General features: G+C 43.0%; 1 protein-coding gene across 6 annotated transcripts in view; it reads left to right on the forward strand.

Moving 5' to 3' along the window:
* Positions 1–23,407, forward strand: part of RUSC2 (RUN and SH3 domain containing 2) — a 66,274-nt gene that overhangs the window by 18,649 nt on the left and 24,218 nt on the right. The window contains exon 1 of one of the 6 annotated variants that reach the window (XM_055578457.1): positions 8,371–9,018. The exons of 4 other annotated variants lie outside the window; for them this stretch is intronic. The gene's annotated coding sequence lies outside the window, so the exon portion shown is untranslated. Of the gene's footprint in view, positions 1–8,370; positions 9,019–12,930; positions 22,299–23,407 lie in introns of those variants that run through there. One more of the 6 variants, XM_055578456.1, reaches the window with a different exon arrangement.

The following is a 23,407-nucleotide window of genomic DNA, read 5'->3' on the forward strand; positions in this document are numbered from 1 at the left end:
AGCAGCAGATGACACCACCCTTATGGTAGAAAGTGAAGAACTAAACAGCAGCAGCAGTGACTACTTGAAGGGCCAGAGTTTTCAACCAAAACACATAATTTTGGTTGCCAATTCAGTATAAACTGGTCCCTGATTTAATAAATATGCTAACTGCCTTCCATGGACAGAGATGGCTTTTATGGATTAACTGTATATCCTTTGAATATAGCACATTCCAAAGGCCTACTTCATAGTTTGTGTGGTCATAATTATTTAGTTGTTTGTTTAGTCTCCCCAGGCGAACTTATAAGCACTATATGAAGGCCAGCCCCAGATCTGCTTTGTTCACATAGTCTGGTGCCTTGAAATTCATAAATGCTCGGTTCATGTTTATTGGCTCATTCATCTTGTTCTTGGGCAAGACCGGCATCTGAGGTTCTCAGGGCCACAAACAAATTCTATACATCTGCCCAAAGCAGGGGAGGAAGGCCTCCCAGAGCCTTGTTGTGCTTCTGGGGTGAGCTATTAGACTCCCTAAGTTCTGCCTCATTTGGGTGGAGCCTCAAAGACTTGATGCCACTGATTTTAGCAGTGGGGCTCTGGTTTTAGTAGTGGGGCTCATCTTTGTTCTGAGATGTTAACTGTAAACAAATGGTGCTATTTCCTGTCCCCTGGGGAACTCAAAGGGGCCACAATTGAGGGGCAGTGAGAGCACAAGAGTTACAGTGTTCTCTGCTGGAACCTCCCCATTGCTACCCAGAGATGGCTCCAATATAGGCTAGCCAATCAGGAAATTTCAAACTCTTTTCGTGAACTCTAAACAGCTTGAGGAATCTCTCCAGCTGGAGTTGGAAAAGCTCCCAGTGAGGAGAGCCGAGTCTTATGTAACTTTTATGGACTGACCATTTTTAGGAAAAAACAAACAGTTCCTCAGCTAGTGCTGGACTTTTTGAGGCACATCCTGCATTCTTTCCTGGAGGCTCAGCCGCTCACAAAACAGAGTTGAAGACTGGTGAGGTTCAACGGTGACGGATGACACGAGACAGAGAGAGGACATCTGTTGGACATTCTGGCTGGAATGTGCTATTTTGGTTCTCATGGTGCAGCTCCCATAGCAGTGAAGGGAGTGCGGTGTTGGGATGCAGGGAGAGGAGCCGTACCTGGGGTTACTCTCCCTGCACATTCCAGAGGCCAGCCACTACCAACTTTGTCCACTCAGCACCCCACATCCCACTAGGGAGGAGTAGAACTTAGTGTGTATAAATACATCCACAATTGCAATGAACCAAATTCTGCTCTGGAAAAAGCAATTTTCCCAATTTACTTTGGTAAAGATTCAGTTCCTCCTTAGTTTAGCTCAGTGAACATTATAAACCATGTGCCAGACTCTGCTGCTGCTGCTAAGTCGCTTCAATCGTGTCCAACTCTGTGCGATCCCAGAGAGGGCAGCCCACCAGGCTCCCCCGTCCCTGGGATTCTCCAGGCAAGAACGCTGGAGTGGGTTGCCATTTCCTTCTAGGCTAGGTTAAATGACTGCAAAGATGAATAAGACCATTTCTGTTCTTAACATGCAATCAAGGAGGAGAGAAAATGTATATAAACAGTTATAATATACTTCCTTGCCATATAGTCCTGTGTTTTCTATGTATTTCTTTTATTATTAACTCTCTTATAAAGGTAACCATCAGTTTTATGTCTACTTGTGAACTTAGGGGCCTGCTTTATTGACTGTGCCAAAGCCTTTGACTGTGTGGATCACAATAAACTGTGGAAAATTCTTCAAGAGATGGGAATACCAGACCACCTGACCTGCCTCTTGAGAAACCTGTATGCAGGTCAGGAAGCAACAGTTCGAACTGGACATGGAACAACAGACTGGTTCCAAATAGGAAAAGGAGTACGTCAAGGCTGTATATTGTCACCCTGCTTATTTAACTTATATGCCGAGTACATCATGAGAAACGCTGGGCTGGAAGAAGCATAAGCTGGAATCAGGATTGCTGGGAGAAATATCAATAACCTCAGATATGCAGATGACACCATCCTTATGGCAGAAAGTGAAGAGGAACTAAAAAGCCTCTTGATGAAAGTGAAAGAGGAGAGTGAAAAAGTTGGCTTAAAGCTCGACATTCAGAAAACGAAGATCATGGCATCCGGTCCCATCACTTCATGGGAAATAGATGGGGAAACAGTGGAAACAGTGTCAGACTTTATTTTTTGGGGGCTCCAAAATCACTGCAGATGGTGATTGCAGCCATGAAATTAAAAGACGCTTACTCCTCGGAAGGAAAGTTATGACCAACCTTGAGAGTACATTGAAAAGCAGAGATATTACTTGGCCAACAAAGGTCCGTCTCGTCAAGGCTATGGTTTTTCCAGTGGTTATGTATGGATGTGAGAGTTGGACTGTGAAGAAAGCTGAGCACTAAAGAATTGATGCTTTTGAACTGTGGTGTTGGAGAAGACTCTTGAGAGTGCCTTGGACTGCAAAGAGATCCAACCAGTCCATCCTAAAGGAGATCAGTCCTAGGTGTTCATTGGAAGGACTGATGCTGAAGCTGAAACTCCAATACTTTGGCCACCTCATGCGAAGAATTGACTCATTGGAAAAAACCCTGATGCTGGGAGGGATTGGGGGCAGGAGGAAAAGGGGACAACAGAGGATGAGATGGCTAGATGGCATCACCGACTTGATGGACATGAGTCTGAGTGAACTCCGGGAGTTGGTGATGGACAGGGAGGCCTGGCGTGCTGTGATGCATGGGGTCACAAAGAGTCAGACACCACTGAGCGACTGAACTGAACTGAACTGAATTTATGATAAACAAAAATACAAGAAAATCTCCCTTTTTCAGGTGTGACCAGTTATATTTCTAAATTATACATGAAACAGGTACAACTTTCAAGAATATTCTTATATTAATTGTTCTTATTTCCATAATTTTCTCAAGCTGATATGAGGCATTTTAGAATTTTGAATGTAACTTGAATCTTTCAAAATAACAAATAGCTTTCTCATTGAATTAGGATTTGCCTTAGACAAGGATTTGCCTGTACCTTTTGCTTTTTCTCTCAAATGAAGTATTAGGCAGACATCTAGCACAGCAGTAGCTTGGTAGACTATTATTGTTGTTGTTTAGTCGCTAAGTTGTGTCTGACTCTTTGCCACCCCATGAACTGTAGCATGCCAGGCTTCCCTGTCCTTCACTATCTCCTGGAGTTTGCTCAAACTCATGTCCATAGAGTCAGTGGTGCCATGCAACCATCTCATCCTCTGTCGCCCCTTTCTCCTCCTGCCCTCAATCTTTCCCAACATCAGGGTCCTTTCCAATGAGTCAGCTCTTCACATCAGATGAGATAATAAATATCACATAGATAGTAAATAATGGCTACAGTCATTGTAAGTATTATTCTTTAGCTACAGGTCATCCCCTTCTAGTCTATGTTGTGTGGTAAGGTAGTGAAAGGGCAAGTCGCTCAGTCATGTCCAACTCTTTGCGACCCCATGGACTATACAGTCTGTGGAATTCTCTAGGCCAGAATACTGGAGTGGGTAGCCTGTCCCTTCTCCAGGGGATCTTCTCAACCCAGGGATCGAACCCCAGTTTTCCACATTGCAGGCGGATTCTTTACCAGCTGAGCCACAAGGGAAACTCAAGAATACTGGATTGGGTAGCCTATCCCTTCTCCAGCATAACTCTGGTAATTCCTGACTCTTTGCACATTGTCCTTACGTTGCTTTTATAGTAGTTTAAGCCCTGTTTACAAAGCTATTTTAACTATTAGTAAAGGAGCCTAGATTTACAGCTGTATGTCTTTACTTAAAATAAGCTCACCTCTCTCCTCATGCCTTTCATCCATATTTACTATATCCAAACTCATCTGACTGTTGATAGTTCCCTTGCTATCTACAACCATACCACATATAGAAAAGGGAAGGATAGGTAAGAGAGAAGGACTTGAGACCCAGGTCAGTTCAAGTGTGGGTTTGGAACCTGGGGAGCAGGAGAAGAAGAAAAGAAAAAGGCCTGGTAGAGGCATGGGATGGTATTATTAAATAGAAATAGAAAGATAAAGACTGTTTATGGCTCAGTCTGCACTCCAGAATGATAATGCAATAAGCTAAATTCCACAGATGTTTTTGAAGCACTTTATATGAAGGGAATTAGCCAGTCTGTCAGCTCCAATACAAATAAACTCAGAATTCTTCCTTCACATTCCTCAGTGGCTCCTTAGAGGGGAGCTGCCTCTGAAATATATGCAACAACCATGTGGGAAGAGGAAAGAGGATCCCTAGGCAGGCCCAGCAGAGTCAGAATTTTGAGAAACAGACTTTGAATAGAGAGGCCTTTAAAGTCCAGAATAGAAATCAGCAAATTATGGTCCATGCCAGAATAACTTTATAAGGTTTTACATTTACACTGAGAATGGTTTTTACATTTTTAAAGAATTGTTTTTTAAAAAAAGGAAGAAGGGAGTATATAGCAGAACTTTACAGCCACAAAGCCTAAGTAGTAACTGTCTGGCCCTTTACAGACAGCGTTTGCTGAAAGGAGGGTTTCCTGAAAGCTCACCAGAAGCTGGAGGCTGCAGAAAAATCTGTTTTGAACCCTAGGGTAGGCACTTGCAGAAAAAAAAGGTATCAGCATCAATGACGAATAAATTTCTATTTCTACTTTCCAAAAGTGCTGGGGACCTGGCAAACTAATGATTGCTGGGCCAGAAAGAGTGAAGCCTTGTATTGGGTTTAGAATACACTATTGCCTTTGTTCTAACGGAGCAGCGGAATATATCCTTTCATTGACACTGCTTTATCAGGCCTTTAGATGGAGCAAGTGGGTGAGTAGAGGCATTTCTTTCTGTTTGCAATTTTCTACTTTCTCTATTACACATTAGTAGAAATTAATAGCTTATATCTAGGTAAGCAGATTCCTGACTGTTTCAACTGTTCCTCAAGCCAGTGGTGGGGATTATATGCCTGAAAGAAAAGAACTCTACCTCTAAGTACAGGCCAGGTTCACTTCCCAACATGGCCACTGTGACCCAGAAGAATAAAAATATGCAAGACCAGGCCTCTCTACTATATGCATGAGTGACAGTCACAGTTTTAAAATACTTTGGTCCAAAGAATTTATAGCATTTAAATTTCTTGCTACTTATTTTTTATTGAAGTATAATTGATTTACAATGTTCTAATTTCTGCTCTTCAACAAAGTGATTCAGTTTATATACATATATGTGTATATACAGTATGCTCTGCTGTGCTGTGTTTAGTCACTCAGTCGTGTTCGACTCTTTGCGACCCCATGGGCCTGCCAGGGTCCTCTGTCCGTGGGGATTCTCCAGGCAAGAATACTGGAGTGGGTTGTTATGCCCTCCTCCAGGGAATCTCCCCAACCCTGGGATCGAACTCAGGTCTCCCGCACTGGAGGTGGATTCTTTACTATCTGAACCACCAGGGAAGCCCAAGAATACTTAAATGGGTAGCCTATCCCTTCTCCAGGGGATCTTCCTGACTCAGGAATCGAAGCAGGGTCTCCTGCATTACAGGCAGATTCTTTACCAGCTGAGCTACCAGGGAAGCCCATATATATGTATATTCTTTTTTAAATATTCTTTTCCATTATGGGTTATCATAGGATATCAAGTATAGTTCTTTGTGCTATACAGGAGGACCTTGTTGTTTATCCATTCTATATATAAAAGCTTACATCTACTAACCCAGAACTTCTACTCCATTCCTCCTCCCCCCATCCCCTTGGCAACCACCAATCTGTTCTCTACACGTGTGATTCTGTTTCTGTTTCATAGGTAGGTTCGTGTGTCTTATATTTCAGATTCCCCATATAAGTGATATCATATGATATTTGCCTTTCTCTTTCTGACTTACTTTACTTATATGATAATCTCAAGTTGTATTCTTACTACTTATTATTTGATTGTTAAAATATTTTCTTGCCATCTCACCAGAAGGTGGATACAATTAGCCCCTTCTCCAAATGGTAAACCTAGAACTTGGAGAGGACAGGTACCCTGCCCCAAGATGACCCAGCAAGTCAGAGAAAAAGCCAAGAATGAGAGCAGTGTTCCTATCCGGGCATCCTGCCACTATCCTAGGCATGAGTAGCTTCCAGATGGAGCTGAGATCCAACTGCATATCTTGAGTCATCAAATCTAGTTGATTCTGAGGCTGCATTGTTGTTCTGATGACCAGGTAGATAAGCCTTGAATGGCAGGAGAAAAAATGTACTGAATGGGTGGTTCACCAGCCTACCTTCCTACTCCTCAAGATGTTGCTATGTTGTGTCTCTGACGATGGCTATGAGTCAGTCTTACGCAGAAGATGATGGAGTCACTGTTATTGTGTGCTTGGCTGCTGCTTTCTTTGCACTTCAGCATTCCTACCTGGTGTGTGGTACATTTTTGTCATTCCACAGCAGTCTGCTGTGCACATGACCCCTCAGTAGCCCAGACCCATCTATTTACATCAGCTGTCCAGCTGCCAGCCTCCTCACCTCCCTGTCTGCCAGAGGGGACTAGACGAAATCTGTGTTAGGACTGCCTTTCGGGGATGTGACTGGGATATCCACAGAGTTCCAGATTCTGTGTTCAAAGCGTAAGGTCCCTAGAACTCCACCTCTATGCCTTGGGGGAGAAGGAGGCTTTCACAAAAGATTTTTCTAGGCACTGACTCCTGGCCGGATGAGAGCTGGTTTCTTGGTATTTCTATCCTATTGTGTCATTTCTAGGAAAGAAGCTCTAGCCAAATGATTTTTCAAGGGATTTGATATACCTTCTGAAAATACCATGCAAATCAAATAACGACCAGCCTAACCATCCTTTCTTTGAAATATCCTATAAAACCTTCCCAGGTAGGTTTTTTTCTTTTTTTGCACAAGGTCAGCAGTCACAGCACTAATCTGGGACTTGTGACTGATGAGGCGGAGCTTCTGCTTAGTTAAGTAACAGTCTTTCCTTAATTTTATTCAGATCATTTCAGTGCAACCAGTGTGTGTGTGTGTGTGTGTGTGTGTGCTCGCACACGTGCACGCATGCACACATACACCCACCCTTCCAAAACAATGTAAATAACATATCAGGTCCCTTGTCCAGGGCCTTCCTGACTCAGGAGGATGCTGTGAACAACAGCTCTCAGTTGAGGTCCACCTGGTCCCAGAGATTTGGGACCAGACAGCTGGACCTATGACAACTCTGTTTGTTCCTTTTCCCCTTCCCTGTCCTTGTTATTACTAAACTGTTTTCAACAAGGCTCATTTCCTCCAGAATGCAACTCAGCATCCTGGAGAAGACTGAGGCCACTCTTGTAGCAGGAAGCTGCCCTAGATTTGGGCAGTAACCAGTAGAACTTGATACTGACGCCAGAGTGTAAAAATAAACACCTCCTACAGTGCTGTCTTAATCCATTGGCATCAGAGTTGCTATTATTAACCCATAGGCCTCACAGGCAGCTGTGATGGGCAGACAACAGCCTGGCCGGACCTATCCTGCCAACTTGGGATCAGACTGTTTCTTTCCTACATCTACTGGAATCTGATCTGGGGCCCCTGGAGAAGCACCATCAGTCTGGGAGCATGCCCCACAACAGGTAACACTAGAGATGGATTAGTATCTTTGGTTTGGGAGAGCCTTAGGTTCCTAGGGCCGGCCAGTGAGTCTAGAGTGTAATGGGCACAGGCTTACTGATTCAGTCCTAGTGGAAGGGAGGGGGAAAAAAATGACTCTTTTCAGTTCCTTTGGCTCTTTTGAAGAGGTTTTGCCCTGCCAGTTCCCTGGATCTGGAGCCTTTAGGTTTTCTGGGAAATTGGGAAAGGAAAGAGAGAGGTAAGGTCTCCATTGGTCATCTGACAACGCTCTAATAATAATAGTAACCATGGCTGAGCGCTTACCTTGTGTCAGGCACTTACGTGTAATATCTTATTCAATTCTCCCTCAAGCCCTTGAGGGAAAATATCATGACAGTTTTGCAAATGAGGAAGCTGAAGTTTAGTGAAGTTGAATAACTTCCCGAAGCCCACAGCTGGCAGGAAGAGTGTCCAATTTGAATCCAAACCTGTCAATGCCAAAATCCATGCTCTGAATCATTACAGAACCTAGGCTCCTGAATATTGTGGGCCCAGGCAAGATTCTTGCCACCTGCTTTAAAAGGTTTTAAAGTAAATATCAGTTTGCTCTCACTTTAGTCTTATAACCAAAGCAAATACAGTATTGGGTACGCAGGAATGGTCTTCGCTGCTGCCTGCTAATAAGGCAGTCCCAAGCATCGGGAGCTGGTCTTGGAGACTGTCATTTCAAGTCTATTGGGAAGTAAGTCACATCTGGGAAAAGGCTTTTGACTTGACTGAGGTGTCTCAGGGGCTATGATCCCTCTGCTGAGACTGGGGTGAGACTAGAACACGGTTTCCCGGGAAGCAAGGCTTTGATGGTTTCTAGCAGTCCTGCTGAGGGTGGAGTGTGCTTGAATGAAAATATTTCCTTGAAGGGCAGCTAGGCGTCTCTCTCCTCTTTCTCCTGCCTCCCCCACCCTGGCTCTACAACTGGCTTGTGGTAATTCAATCTAGATTCTTCTCATAGCCTACTTCACTGTGCATATGTGGCCTTTTATTTACAGCTTTCGAGAGTCTGATTGGATAGCAGCTTACCCGCCCCGCACGACTCAGTCCACTGCCTTGGGGGAGGGGAAGCCGAAAACATTCTGGCTTTGCTTCCTAGAGGCTAGAAGCCAAAAGGAGCAGCCAAAGGAAGAGCAAAGGGTCGACCACACTGAACAGTGGAGCAGCATAGGGACCTTTTTGTCCCAGCTAACTTGCTTCTGCAAATATACATTTGAGCGCTGTCCTCCAAGTAGAGCAGCCCACGCTGGACCTTTCAACACTCACCCCTGGTTCACTGTCTCTGTCTTAGTGGCTTCCTGCTCCTTGCTGCTCCCCTGCACCTAGCATTAGGAGGCTCTGTCTCTCTGTCTGTTTATCCACTGCTGCATCCTCCACCCCCTCCATCTGAAGAACTCAACCTGTCAAGGTAGGAATTGACTCTCCTAATTCTCTGTAGTCCTCCCCTCTCTCCCTAACTACATCCTCAAAAGAGGAGGATTTACAGCAAGTTCTCAGTCCTTTGAGACTTCTAACTGTGGCAGTTAGAAGCCAGGCACTTGGAAGTATAGGGATGTGTGTGTGTGTGTGTCTGTGTGTGTCTTTCTCTGTGTGTGTATATCCATGTATTTATGTTGAGAGGGAAGACGTTTATTAGCACACTGCATAGGGACCTTCCCTTGGGCCCAAGGTTTTAATTTAGCTTAGTTTATAATTAGAGTTGAAAGGTACCTTAAGAAGTTATCTGATTTAGCCTCCTGCCTCCAAACAGGTGCTATGAGTTGAACTAAGAAGGGAATCAAATGATTGATCTAATGGAGAAGGACATGCACTTGCTGGCTGGATTACTGGAAGAGAATATTTTTCTAGGTGTAATCCCATTTGAGCAGAAGGAGAAACGGGAACAAAGCTGAGTTGATTATCATGGTATTTCTATGGAATAAAGGAGAGACCCTTTACAGCTCCATGAGGATCAGTGGCTTCTAGATTATTCTTTTCTTAGGTATAATTCCTAGTGCTGCACTCTCCTCACAACTGAGCCTGAGAAGTAAAAGGCTTGGAACTTGTTGGGGGTTTCACCCCCAACATATTCTGTCTGTGAATTTTGGTTCCATTAAAGTTGCCTACATATTTCCAGTTCATAAGGGAGGAGATAGACTTTTGGCCACCTGATGCGAAGAGCCAACTCATTGGAGAAGACCCTAATGCTGGGAATGATTGAAGACAAAAGGAAAAGAGGGCTGCAGAGGATGAGATAGTTAGATGGCAACACTGACTCAATGGACATAAACAAATTTCGGGAGATAGTGAAGGACGGGGAAGCCTGGCATCCTGAAGTCCATGAGGTCACAAAGAGGCAGACATGACTTAGCAACTGAACAATAATAAGACTTGGGGGAAAGGAGATAAACCCACACCAGGTAGTCCTAGGAAAGAGCCCATTCTGTTGTACTTCAGAGTCAGGCCTCTTCTAGAGTCTATTTGATTTTGGGGGGGAGGATGGACTTTTAGCTGAACCTTTCTGTAACATATTTGAGAAGCCAAACACAAAGCAAGCTCTATGCTTTGAAAGAAGACTGTACATTAGGGAGGCCTGATAAGGAAGCAGCTGGGTGTGTCTGGGACAGCCTTTCAGGCTAGGCCTCTTCTAGTACACACCCAGCACACTGGCTGGCCTCGCTTGGAGTCCAAAATAACTTAATGCCAGTTCAGAACAGTGGCCTCCTCAGCTTGGAGCACACAACCTGGAGGAAAGACAGACGTGCTCCTGGGCATTGGCTGCTATTCCATTTGTGGAATCGGACTCCTGATGTCACAGCCTGGTGCTCTCAGGCAGCTAATAGCCTGTTTATCCTCTCCTTGCAACTCAGCCCAGAGACTGCAGGCATTATTATTACCACCAATTCTTAAATCTCCAAATTCTTTCAACATCTCTCACACATTTCAGTGAGAAGTACTTGTCTTAGAGGAAATTCAGTGTCCATCAAATCTCATGGCCTATAAAGACATAGACCCTTAGTAGGCATGGGGGTAATTACACAAACTGATTTTTCTGAATTCACTTAGAAAGTTATTTTCTGTACTGTGAAATAAGTCTGCTGCTGATACAGTTAATTGACATCATTTTCCAAGCATATATGATTTGAGAGTCATGAAGTAAAAGAGGTGATTTCTCTCAGTTTTTGTTTCACTCCCCATTTCCCCGATCCCAACCAACCGTGCTCAGTCTTGCCTTTGCCCAGAGATTTTCAGAATTTTTTCATCTGAGCCCTAGGGTCCCCTGGAAGTGCCTTTGGAGGTCCCCTCTGAAGTGGAGAGAAGGAGTTGGAGTATATGGGGCTTTAGGCCCTCCATGCTTCAACCAGAGTTGTTCTATGTATTGGGGCTGAAAAAGCTTGAAACCACTGCTCTGACCCTTATCTTACATCCTGAAACATCTTTCTTGCTTCCCTAGCCCTCCACAGAGGCATGTTGGCAATGATTTTAACAAAATTATGAGCCCCTCAAGTTGAGCTCTTACCCCTAAACACCCAGCACAGTGCTTTGTACACAGCAGAAGTGTGTGCAGTGGATACTAATGACTTATTTGATTGATTGATTGACTCTTGAGATGATATTAATTCATGGCCTTGGGATGCTTCTCCCTCAGAGAAAAGAGTATATGGTAAATTGTGGTTTATTTTTATTCAGTATGATTTGGGCACTTCTGACCTTTCCTACTGGAATCACTCATGCAGTCTGAGGCAAAAACATGGCCAAAAGGAGTTACCTAACATAGATGGTTTCTGGTGTAGAGGATACCTGACTAGGTCAACACAGGCAAGTACTTCATGCTAATGTCCAAAGAAAAGTGTCCTGAGGTGAAAGGTAAGCAGAGCGATTGGGAAAGGCTAGGGACAGAAATGTATTCGGATCACATTGTCTTATCTGTTTTTCAGTACTGCCTTCACTGAAAGTTACCTGCCTGATAGTTCCCAAAACTACTCAGTGTCTTGATTATGGGAAATACAGATCTTTTTATTTGCTAAACTATACTTAAAACACTGTCCAAGCTGTTTATCTATAGCCTCCAGTATATATCTACCTATCTTTTGAAGGGGAGAAGGAGGGCTTTATTTTGCTTTAAAACAATTTACATTTTATAAAAGTTATATACATGTGTATATACATATATATGTGTATATATATATAGTTTTTAAAAAGCCAAATAGTAAAAAAAAAAAAAAAAAAAAGAACATTAGTGGGACAACTGGCAAAATCCTCACAATCTGCAACTTCAGATAATAATACTGTATTCAGTGTTGATTTCCTTGTTTTGGCAAATCCACCATGACTATATAAGATGGTAACATTAGGGGATGCTGGTTGAAAAGACATAGGGATACACTCCTAACTATCTTTGTTACTTTTCTAAAAATTATTCCAAAAATAAATAGTTAACTTGAGGACTTCCCTGGTGGTCCAATGGTTAAGAATCTACCTTCCAATGGAGGAGATGCAGGTGTGATTCCTGGTCAAGAAAATAAGGTTCCACATGCTGCAGGCCAGCTAAGCCCACATGCCACAGCTAAGACCTGATGCAGCTAAAAAAATTTTTAATGATTAAGTTTAAAAAGTTTGTACACAACAATAAAAATCTTCACACAAAAAAAGCCAAATACTGCCAAATCTGAAATAATGACCATCAAAATCAATAATACCCAGCAAGAGATTATGACCCACTGAATGTTTTTTAAAAAGCCAAAAATCTATACAGGTACCAAAAAAAAAATAAATAGGAAGGAAACAGGAAATCTTTCTCATATTGGAATGCCAGCTAATAAATGTAGGAGGAATAATAGAAAGAAAATCATCATTTTTCAACCATCACAGTAAACAACTATTAATAATTCAGGTAAATCTTCAATGGATGCTGGTATTTTTAAAGAGTAACAACAATGCATTACATTTCTATAAAATGTTTATAATTTATTGAGCATTTTCACATAGTGTTTTGAATAGGCTACCATTCAGATCTACAGCAAGATGTTTATCTCCCCTTAGCCTCCATATCCTTTTTTTCACTTGGCAACTCCCTATAGCATAGCCTGGTCCAGGCATAAGAATGCTCAGCAGCCAATGATTATATTCAGATATGTTTTATTTTCACCTCCCCTGGATCTTTCTAATAATGTCTTACTAACTGCTTATCTGTGAGAATTTATCCTTTATTTAAAGCATTTTACCCATAGCTGATTTGTGTTCTGCCTCAGATGTTCTTAATATTTGAAGTTTTTGCAGTTTAAATCTATTACTTGTTGTTTTCTGTTATTCATTCATAGTATCTTATTTCCATGTATATTTGTGATCTTTGATGAAAATTAATTTTTGCTTACTCCTTAATTTTGAGAATCCTGTCGACTTAAGTTGGAGATGTTTTTCTCCAAAAGTTTGGAGGAACCATCAACCCTGGATCACATGAGCTTGCTTCAGGGGTCTCAGCCTGACTTGGGTTTAGCTATCCCTTGCCTTGCTAGTGATCCAAGACATGCCATTCTGACCACAGTAGAAATGCTTGTGCAAACCACATAAAATCTGTCGACATACAAGATGTGACCACCAGGCTCTCACTTTGCAGTCTTCACTCTAGGATCATGACTGTGGAAATAAACGGTAGTGAAGTACTGACTGAAGACATGGCTGCTCAGTCATCTTTCCGTCCTTAGTATGAAAATGGAAAGAAATGAGGGGTTAAGAGATATCTTGGCCTTGAAGATTTATTTACTAAGCACTTTGCTAAGGCTTAACTTTTTGGTTTTCATCTTCCTTCCTTCCTTGCCTCTTATCAATCAAATATGCTATTCTCTTACAAACAATAAATGCCAGTGAGGGTGTGGAGAAAAGGGAACCCTCTTACACTGTTGATGGGGATGTATATTGATACAGCCACTATGGAGAACAGTTTGAAAGTTCCTTAAAAAGCTAAAAATAGAACTACCATATGACCCAACAACCCCACTCCTGGGCATATACCTGGAGAAAACTGTAATTCTGAAAGATACATGCCCTGCAGTGTTTATTGCAGCACTGTTTACAATAGCCAGGACCTGGAAACAGCCTAAACATCCATCAACAGAGGAATGGATAGGGAAGATGTGGTACGTTTATACAATGGAGTATTACTCCGCCATAAAAAGGAATGAAATTGTGCCATTTGCAGAGACATGGATGGACCTAGAGACTGTCATACAGAGTGAAGTAAGTCAGAAAAACAAATACTGTAGATTAACTAATATATGTGGGATCTAGAAAAATGGTGCGGATAACCTGTTTACAAGGTAGAGATGGAGACACAGATGCAGAGAACAAACACATAGACACTAAGAGGGGGAAGGGGAGGTGGGATGAATTGGGAGATTGGGATCGACATATATACACATGTATAAAATAGATAACTAATGAAAACCTACCGTATAGCACAGGGAACTCTACTTAATGCTCTGTGGTGACCTAACTGGGAAGGAACTCTAAAAGAGAGGGGATACATATATACGTATAACTGATTCACTTTGCTATACAGCAGAAACTAACACAACATTGTAAAGCAGCTATACTCCAATGAAAATTTAAAAATAAATGAATAAAAGAAACGATTTTAAAAGTTAAAAAAAAAAAAAACTTATTCTCAGGCTAAGCTAACCTTCTGAAAGCTGACTTGAGTCCAACTAGCCCACTGGGCCTGCCATTCAATAGCTTTACCAAGCAAACATCAGTGGTGCCTTACTGAGTGCCAAGAATCTGGGCTCAGAATTACTTACAAGATATAAGACAATCCCACTCGTCAAAAGTGAGCTGTCATCAAGAGATAAATAACAAAATAAAATGGCCAAGACTTGGTATAAAATGAGTTGTGTAGACAGTTGATATTGAAAAAGTTCAGAATAAAGACTTTCATGATAAAGAAAAGCTTCCAGACATGGTAGAATTTGAGCTAGATCCTTTAAAAAGAAACAAAGGCAAGGAAAATGGAGCATTCCAGATGTCTTCCCAGTGGACTGAGCCAAAATTCAGAATAAATTTGTCATCTGATAGAACATGGTTGGATAAGTGGGAAGGAGCTTTGAATACCACATTAAGGGATTTGGATTATCCTGTAGGCAGTGGGGAGCCACTAACAACTTTTCAGTAGTAAAGTAAGGATACCAATATTGAGGCAGTACTTTGGGGAAATTATTCTTCTGTCAGTATATAGGATAGCTGGGAGGAGACAGCCAGAATGAAAGCAAGAAAACTGATTAGAAGACTGTATGATAATTCAGAGGAGGGGTGCCTGCAGGTCTGAACTCGGATGATAGAAGTAGTGACGGGAACTCAAAAGGCAGTGTGACAAGTAGTTAAGAACACTGACTTCGGAGTCAGACGGTTCTGTGTCTGGCCAGGTCAGACATTACTGACCGAGTTCCCTTTTGTTGTTGTTGTTCAGTTGCTAAGTCGTGCCCATGGACTACAGCACGCCAGGTTTCCCTGTCCTTCAGCATCTCCGAGAGTTTGCTCAAACTGACCAGGTTACCTTGCTGCTGCTGCTAAGTTGCTTCAGTCATGTCCGACTGTACGACCCCAGAGACGACAGCCCACTAGGCTCCTCTGTCCCTGGGATTCTCCAGGCAAGAATACTGGAGTGGGTTGCCATTTCCTTCTCCAATGCATGAAAGTGAAAAGTGAAAGTGAAGTCGCTCAGTCGTGCCCGACTCTTAGCGACCCCGTGGTCTGGAGCCTACCAGGCTCCTCCGTCCATGGGATTTTCCGGGCAAGAGTACTGGAGTGGGGTGCCATTGCCTTCTCCGAGGTTACCTTAGGAAGGTCATTTAATATTCCTGAGCCTCAGACTTCTCATCCATAAAATGGAGATAATACTACTTATCTTAGAGAGCTGTTATATGTATAAAACGAGACAATGTAACTGCTTAGCATGTGGGATTCCCCAGTGGCTCAGTGGTAAAGAATCTTCTTGCCAAGTAGGAGATACAGGTTCAACCCCTAGGTGAGGAAGATCCCCTGGAGAAGGAAATGGTATTCCACCCCAGTATTCTCACCTGGGAAATCCCATGGATGGAGGAGCCTGGCAGGATACAGTCTTGTTCAGTCGTTTAGTCGTGTTTGACTCTGTGACCCCATGGACTGCAGCACGCTTCCCTGTCCTTCACTATATCTCCCAGAGGTTGCTCAAACTCATGTCCATTGAGTCAGTGAGGCCATCCAGCCATCTCATCCTCTGTCGCCCCCTTCTCCTCCTGCCTTCGGTCTTTCCCAGCATCAGGGTCTTTTCCAAGGAGTCAGTCCTTCACAGCAGGTGTCCAAAGTATTGCAGTTTCAGCTTCAGCATCAGTCTTTCCAATGAACATTCAGGACTGATTTCCTTTAGGATGGACTGGTTGGATCTCCTTGCAGTCAAAGGGACTCTCAAGAGTCTTCTCCAACACCACAGTTCAAAAGCATCAATTCTTCAGTGCTCAGCTTTCTTTATAGTCCAACTCTCACATCCATACATCGGGACAGGAATACATCAAGGCTGTATATTGTCACCCTGCTTATCTAACTTATATGCAGAGTACATCATGAGAAATGCTGGACTGGATGATTGCCAGGAGAAATATCAATAACTACTGGAATAGTTAGAAATATCATGAATATAATAGAAATATCATGACTACTGGAAAAACCATAGCTTTGACTAGACGGACCTTTGTCGGCAAAGTAATGTCTGCTTTTTAATATGCTGTCTAGGTTGGTCATAGCTTTTCTTCCAAGGAGCAAGCGTCTTTTAATTTCATGGCTGCAGTTACCATCTGCAGTGATTTTGGAGCCCCCAAAAATAAAGTCAGTCACTGTCTCCATTGTTTCCCCATCTATTTGCCATGAAGTGATGGGACCAGATGCCATGATCTTAGTTTTCTGAATGTTGAGTTTTAAGTCAGCTTTTTCACTCTTCTCTTTCACTTTCATCAAGAGGCTGTTTAGTTCTTCTTCACTTTCTGCCATAAGGGTGGTGTCATCTGCATATCTGAGGTTATTGATATTTCTCCTGGCAATCATCCAGTCCAGCATTTCTCATGATGTACTCTGCATATAAGTTAGATAAGCAGGGTGACAATATACAGCCTTGATGTATTCCTGTCCCGATTTGGACCCAGTCTGTTGTTCCATGTCCAGTTCTAACTGTTGCTTCTTGACCTGCATACAGATTTCTCAGGAGGCAGGTCAGGTGGTCTGGTATTCCCATCTCTTGAAGAATTTTCCACAGTTTATTGTGATCTACACAGTCAAAAACTTTGGCACAATCAATAAAGCAGAAGTATATGTTTTTCTGGTCTTCTCTTGCTTTTTCGATGATCCAGCGGATGTTGGCAATTTGATGTCTGGTTCCTCTTCCTTTTCTAAATCCAGCTTGAATATCTGGAAGTTCACAGTTCACATACTGTTGAAGCCTGGCTTGGAGAATTTTGAGCATTACTTTGCTAGCGTGTGAGATGAGTGCAACTGTATGATAGCTTGAACATTCCTTGACATTGCCTTTCTTTGGGACTGGAATGAAAACTGACCTTTTCCGGTCCTGTGGCCACTGCTGAGTTTTCCAAATTTGCTGGCATATTGAGTGCAGAACTTATAGTATCATCTTTTAGGATTTGAAATAGCTCAGTTTTGTATAATGGTAGTTTAAAGAAAGCTGATTTGAAATAGAAAAATCAAAAAAAAATTTTTTGATTGGTTGGTTGGTTTTTGTTTGCGGGGTCCACACCACACTGAGTGGAAGATCTAAGTTCTCCAACCAAAAATCTAACCCACGTCCCTTGCCTTGGAAGCTTACAGTCTTAACCATTATTTGGGGGAGTAAGAAGTACCTAATGGGGTATTGGAGATTTAATTCTGGAAATTCAGGAAGAATGAAGATTTGGAAATCAATAGAATACTGGGAAGGGCTAAACACTTCTCAGGTTGAAAAGATTTCAGGTCTGAGCCCTGCTGTGAATCTATATTTAAATATAGGTCAGGTATTGTGGTATTAAACAATGAAGAAAGAATGATCTAAGAAGAAAAACTAGGAAGCCAAAGGAAAAAGAGGGTTTCAATAGGAGAGGGTGGATAAGTGTCAGGCAATTTAAATATTACGAGCTTAAAAGTTAGAACTGCTTTTAGAAAGCTCAAGTATTAATAAAAAGAAGACAGACTTCTGATTGTTTAAGAAATAATTAAGGAGAAAGAATTAACATAGTCCATCCTTCTAAGAATTTTGGTATTGAAAAAAAACAGACAGAAGAGGGTTTTGTCTGAGATCCTTGGGTTGACATGGAAGTGATGCCCTCTGTTTTCTAGTGCACCTGAGTTCCTGCCACCCCTGTGCCCACCCAGTTACTGAGCCTGTAAAGACTTCTGCCTCTGTGGTGCTAAACAGCATTGTTCACTGCTGCAGCTTCTTTTTTTAACAGCTTTATTGAGACATAATGGATATCTGTTTCATCATTTACAGTATACTATTCAGTTGCTTCCTTGGTGGCTCAGATGGTAAAGAATCTGCCTGGGTCCAGTCCCTGGATTGGGAAGATCCCCTGGAGGAGGGCATGGCAACACACCAGCATAATCTGATTTTAGAACATTTGCATCATCCCCCCCAAAAATCGCGTACCTGATAACAATCACTCGCCATTTTCCCTTTCCCCAAGTCCCTGGAAGCCACTCCAGTAATCTACTTTTCATCTCCATAGATTCGCCTAGTCTGGGCGTTTCATATGAAAAGGGCTTCCCTGGTGAAATGAAGTCAAACAATACATGGCCTTTAGTGCTTGGCATCTTCCACTTAGCATGTTTTCAAGGTTCATCCACATTGTAGCATGTTTCACTACTTCATTACTTTTTATTACCAAATAATATTACATTTTATGAATATACCACATTTAATTTAATCTATTCATCGTTAATGGATATTGGGTTGTTCCTACTTTTTGGCTATTATAAATAATGCTGCTATGAACATTCATATATAAGCTTATGTGTGAAGATAGATACGTTTTCATTCCTTTAGGGTATATATCTAGGAGTAGACTTTCTGGGTCCTATGGTAATTCTGTGTTTAATGTTTTGAGGAACTGCCACACTGGTTTTCAAAGTGATTGAACTATCTATTGTACAGTCTTCCCAGCAGCATATGAGGGTTCTAATTTCTCCACATCATCAACATTTATTATTGTCTGTCTTTTTTATTTATCCTTTCTAATAGGGAGAAGTGGTATCTCATTTTACTTTTGATTTGCACTTCCCTAATAACTGATGATATTCGGTATCTTTTCTTATGCTAATTGAGTATTTGTCTCCTTTAGAGAAATGTCTGCTCAGATCCCTTGCCCATTTTTAAATTGGGTTATATATCTTTTGTTGAGTTATAAAAGTACTTTATGTATTCTGGATAGAAGTCCCTTATCAGATATATGATTTGCAAATGTTTTCTTCCATTCTTTGAGTTGTCTCCTCCCCTTTTTTTTCTTTTCACTATCTTGATTGTGTTCTTTAAAGCACAAAAATTTTAAACTTTTATGAAGTCCAACTTAACTGTTTTTTCTTTTGTCACTTGTACTTGTGGTATCATGTCTAAGAATGCATTATGTAATTCAAGATTATGAAGGGTTATTCCTTTTTTGCTAAGCTTTCTTTTAATATACCTCCCCCACCCCCAACTTATGAACAGCAAGGGTCTTCTCTGTCAGCCTTTTGAGTCAGATCTGCCCACCACTTACTTTCCTTTACACTCTCACTTTTTTTGGACTACTCTAATTCAACAAGACTTTGACTCACCACCTTCTACCATCTAAACACTGCTAGTATTTTGGGAAACACAAAATAAAAAATGATACTATCTTAAGCTCTGGATATTGGGAATACAAAGATGAGTATAACTTGGACTTTGCTATCTAAAAGAGCCATTAAAGCGGATATGCAAAAAAAGAGCATAATCATGTCAAGTAACAAGTGATTTACTTAATCAAAACCTTTCATGAACTGATATTAGTTTCCAATGAAGTTTGCATCAGTATACAATGAAATGAGGAAAATAATGACTATGTTTTTTTAATGAAATGATGAAAATAATTGATATAAGGGTTTTTTTGTTGTTATTGTTTTAATGATCTTACTTGGCAGTATAAGAAATTGGCAGCCCGTATTGACCCCCTGGCTTCTGTGGGATTTTTTTCTTATCTGTAAAATCAACAATCTGCAACCACAGTTCAGTAGACAAAGATCATTTCTGGCTTCAAGGTGATCAGTGTAGACTTGATGCAGGAGTTGATCTGGGCCTTGTAGGTTTTGGATAATTCCTTATAGGTTTAGTCAAGTGTAACAGGCAGGAGAATCTGAACAAAGACAGCTGAGTATAAAGAGCTTATGAAACAGGTTTGAAGGACTACATGAATGGAGGACGGAAAGTAAGGTTGGATAGAAAGTCAGTAGACAGACAAGATGGAGGGAACTTGAAAGCCAAAGTGAGGAGTTTGAACTTGATTCTCTAGAATTGGATACCACTAAAAGGGGCAGGAGGAGTGAATGTTGAATCTTATAAGACTTATCTTTATAAGACTTCAGGGTAATAAATCTGGCAGTACTAAGTAGGAAGTAAATTGCAGGTGAGAAGACTAGTTAGGCATTGTGGTTCATAATGTGATGGCATTTATAGTTTGTTTCTAGTCAGAAAAAAAATTGATCTTCTCATCAAAGCCTTATAGATCTTTGGCAGTAATTGATGGAAAGTAGGTGATGGTGTAGTCTGTGATGTGGTGAAGTAAGTTAAGCACTGAAAGTAAGTTAAGCTACCTGCTGTAGGCAACTGGAAACATTTCCAGAGTAAGTAGCTTTCCAGTGCACAGCTTAGCCTCACAGAAATTTCAGGGACAAAGCTCTAACTGCAGCTCTAAGCACTGGTGGAGATTGACTTTGCCCCTGTCTACAGCTGCTTATCCAGCCTCCTTTGAGGTCTGTTCCAGCTGGGGGAGAGGGAAGCAAAGTGATACCTTCCAACATCCCAGAGGGGACCACTCATGGCTAGTTTTATGAACAGCAGCCTCCCTCTCTCCTTTTTTCTGCTTTGTAGGATCATGGGGCCATGGTCCCTCAAACAGGTCAAGGTTGGAGATAGGTTTGGGGGGGTCTTTAGCCACTTCTCTCTAACTCAGCTCATCTCAGCATAACATCAGTGGGCACTTGAGTCTCATAGGGAATAGAAGCAACAATAAAGGGCAAGAAAGGACATCTCTTCTGGATCCTGAGTGGTGGCTGATGTGGTCCTGGCCAGTAGACCTAAGCCTTCTTTTTAGGGCCTGAAAATCCAAGGGCTTGGCTGTGGAGTCCAGATAGTGGTCCATACTGGAAGGAGCCCTGTGACGGCTAGTGCTTGAGGGCCAAGCCCAGCTTGAGACCATCCCTGTTTGGGGATGCCCGTGGGTGGCCCTGGCACGAACTGGCCAGAGACACACTGCTGCTCACGGGGCGCCTGGCTCTGGCTGTTGCTTCTCCACTGTTTCCTGATTCCCACAGAACTGGCCCAGAAGCTGACAAGGGTGGAGTAGGGAAGCGGTGAAGGGCTCTGTAGGGCTTCAGAAGGAACTGAGGTCTCTCTCTGGCCTGGGGGAAACCACTCCTTTCCCTTAGCCTTCGAAAATAGACTTCCTGCTCCCTGGCCTGACCAAATGGACACCACCTCCCCACAGGCCCAGCTGGTCCCTGCTCAGCACTAACCAAACACTGATGCAGGGTGAGAGGGGGAAGGCTTCTGCTGCAGCCACACCAACAGACCTTCTGAAGATCCAGGGAGCTGAACTGGACCCTGTGGTGGGAAGGGGCCTGCAGCCAACTTGCTCCTAAGGCTCACTACCACTTGTTGTATAGAAGCCTACCAATGGCCCAGTCTCTCTTTTTTTTCTGATTCAGATCCCATTTCTCTGAAGAGGCACACCCTAGATAGCCTAGTGTCAAGTCTAGGAACTTGGTGTTACTGCTGGTGGAATGATGACTGGTCCCCACAGCCTCCCTCCGGGCCTGCAGGAACCCCCTCCCCGGCTGGCTGCTCCACCCTGAGGCTAGTCTGGAATCCCAGTGAAAGGAAAAGGCTGGAAAACAAGGAGTCATTCAGAGTGGGTGAAAAGAGGAGGGAGAGGTTTTCTGGCTGAGATCTAAAAGGAGGGGCCTGAGGAAGGAAGGAAGCTCCCAGCCTCCTCCCAGACCTTTTCCCTGAGACTCCTAGGAATGAGAGTGGAGCCGGGCCCAGCTCACTAGGCTTCTCTTTGCCTCTGGGAGAGTTCTCGCCTTGCGGCACTGCCTGCCCTCTGAGGCTGACTCCCTTCTCTACCCTCCCCCTTCCCCAGGCTAAAGGGCCCGCAGGGACTGACAGGGAGGGAGGCAGAGCGGCTGCACTGTGGGCATGCCTGTTCCTTTCCCTTCCCCCTTCCCGGAGCAGCAACGTCACCGCAGTACCAGCGGCAGCGGCAAGGATACTGGGCTGGGATTGCGCAGCCTCCCTGCATTAGCAACGATGCCATTGTATTAGCAGAAATCAGATCTTAGGAAATCAGCCCACTTGCCCCTGTGCGGGCCTGTGGAACAGTGCCTCAGCTCCAACTGTCAAGATAGAGCTTGGTCGGAGTGCCGCGGAACAGAAATCTCGGGATTCAGCTAAGGCACCTTACAGAGGTATGGCTCAGCGGAGCTGGGGGGAGGGGCAGGACAGGGACGCTGGAATAACTGATCAGCACATTTGGGCCCTGGCTTCTGAGGATTGGCTTTGTCTTTCCGAGAGGGAGAGAGAGCGAAAAAGCGAGCAGGAGAGCAAACGTTAGACAAGCTCATCCATGCATACTTTTGGGCTGTGGTGCAGAGATGGGAAGAACAGGCTGGGGCTGATGCTATTTTGTCAAGAAGATCCCCTTCTCCCTTTCTGAGCATTTCTAATGAAGCTGCTATAGTGTGGGTCAGGAGAGAGGGAGTCAGAGCTAGACACAAAGGCTTAATGGGAAGAGACACCCATACAGCTCCTGTAAGTTTATGATGGAGACCTGCAGGGATCCACTCAGCCTTCAGGAGCAGGCACTGGGAAAGGGAAGCATCGAGCCCATCTTGTTCCTCCATGTACATACATACATGCACACAGACACACATACCACATCTTCTGGTGCTGCAGGAGCCACGAGACTACAGATAAGGACGGAGTAAGAAAGAATGTTGACCAGGAGGCTCCACATTATAGGGAGAGAGAGGATGTTATGCCTAGGACACCTGACCTGTTATCATTGGCTTTCTTATACAGGCTTAGATTCCTAACAGGAACAGACCTAAGGATAAGTTGATACACCCAAATCCACCCTCCTGCTCTCCCCACTTCAGTCCTGTCCAAGAGAGAACCCGGACAGGAAAAGGCTTAGCAGTCCTACTGAGGCTCCCCATCAGACCTCAAGTCAAGGTCAGATTGCTGGAGAATAACAGCTGAGTATCACTATCTTCCCCTCCTTCTTCAGGAGGCCAAAAAAGAGGGAAGGGGTTCTATGACTGGCAGAAAGATGCTGATGACCAAAGACAAGGGAAACCTTTCTCTGGAGTTTAAAACTTCTTCCTGCCCAGAATTACCCAGAATTCTATTGCTGAGAAGATAGAAAGAATTCTTTAAATTCCCCTCTCCATTGATCACCTTGGTGGAGGATTCAAAAACATATACTATTATGAGTCGTAGTTCCATGTTGCGCAAAATGTGATTGGGTAGGGTAATACATTGGGAAATTGTGGGAAGGTGTTAGTTCCCAGGAAGC

This window comes from Bubalus kerabau, chromosome 4, assembly GCF_029407905.1.
Source record: "Bubalus kerabau isolate K-KA32 ecotype Philippines breed swamp buffalo chromosome 4, PCC_UOA_SB_1v2, whole genome shotgun sequence".
NCBI lineage: Eukaryota > Metazoa > Chordata > Mammalia > Artiodactyla > Bovidae > Bubalus > Bubalus kerabau.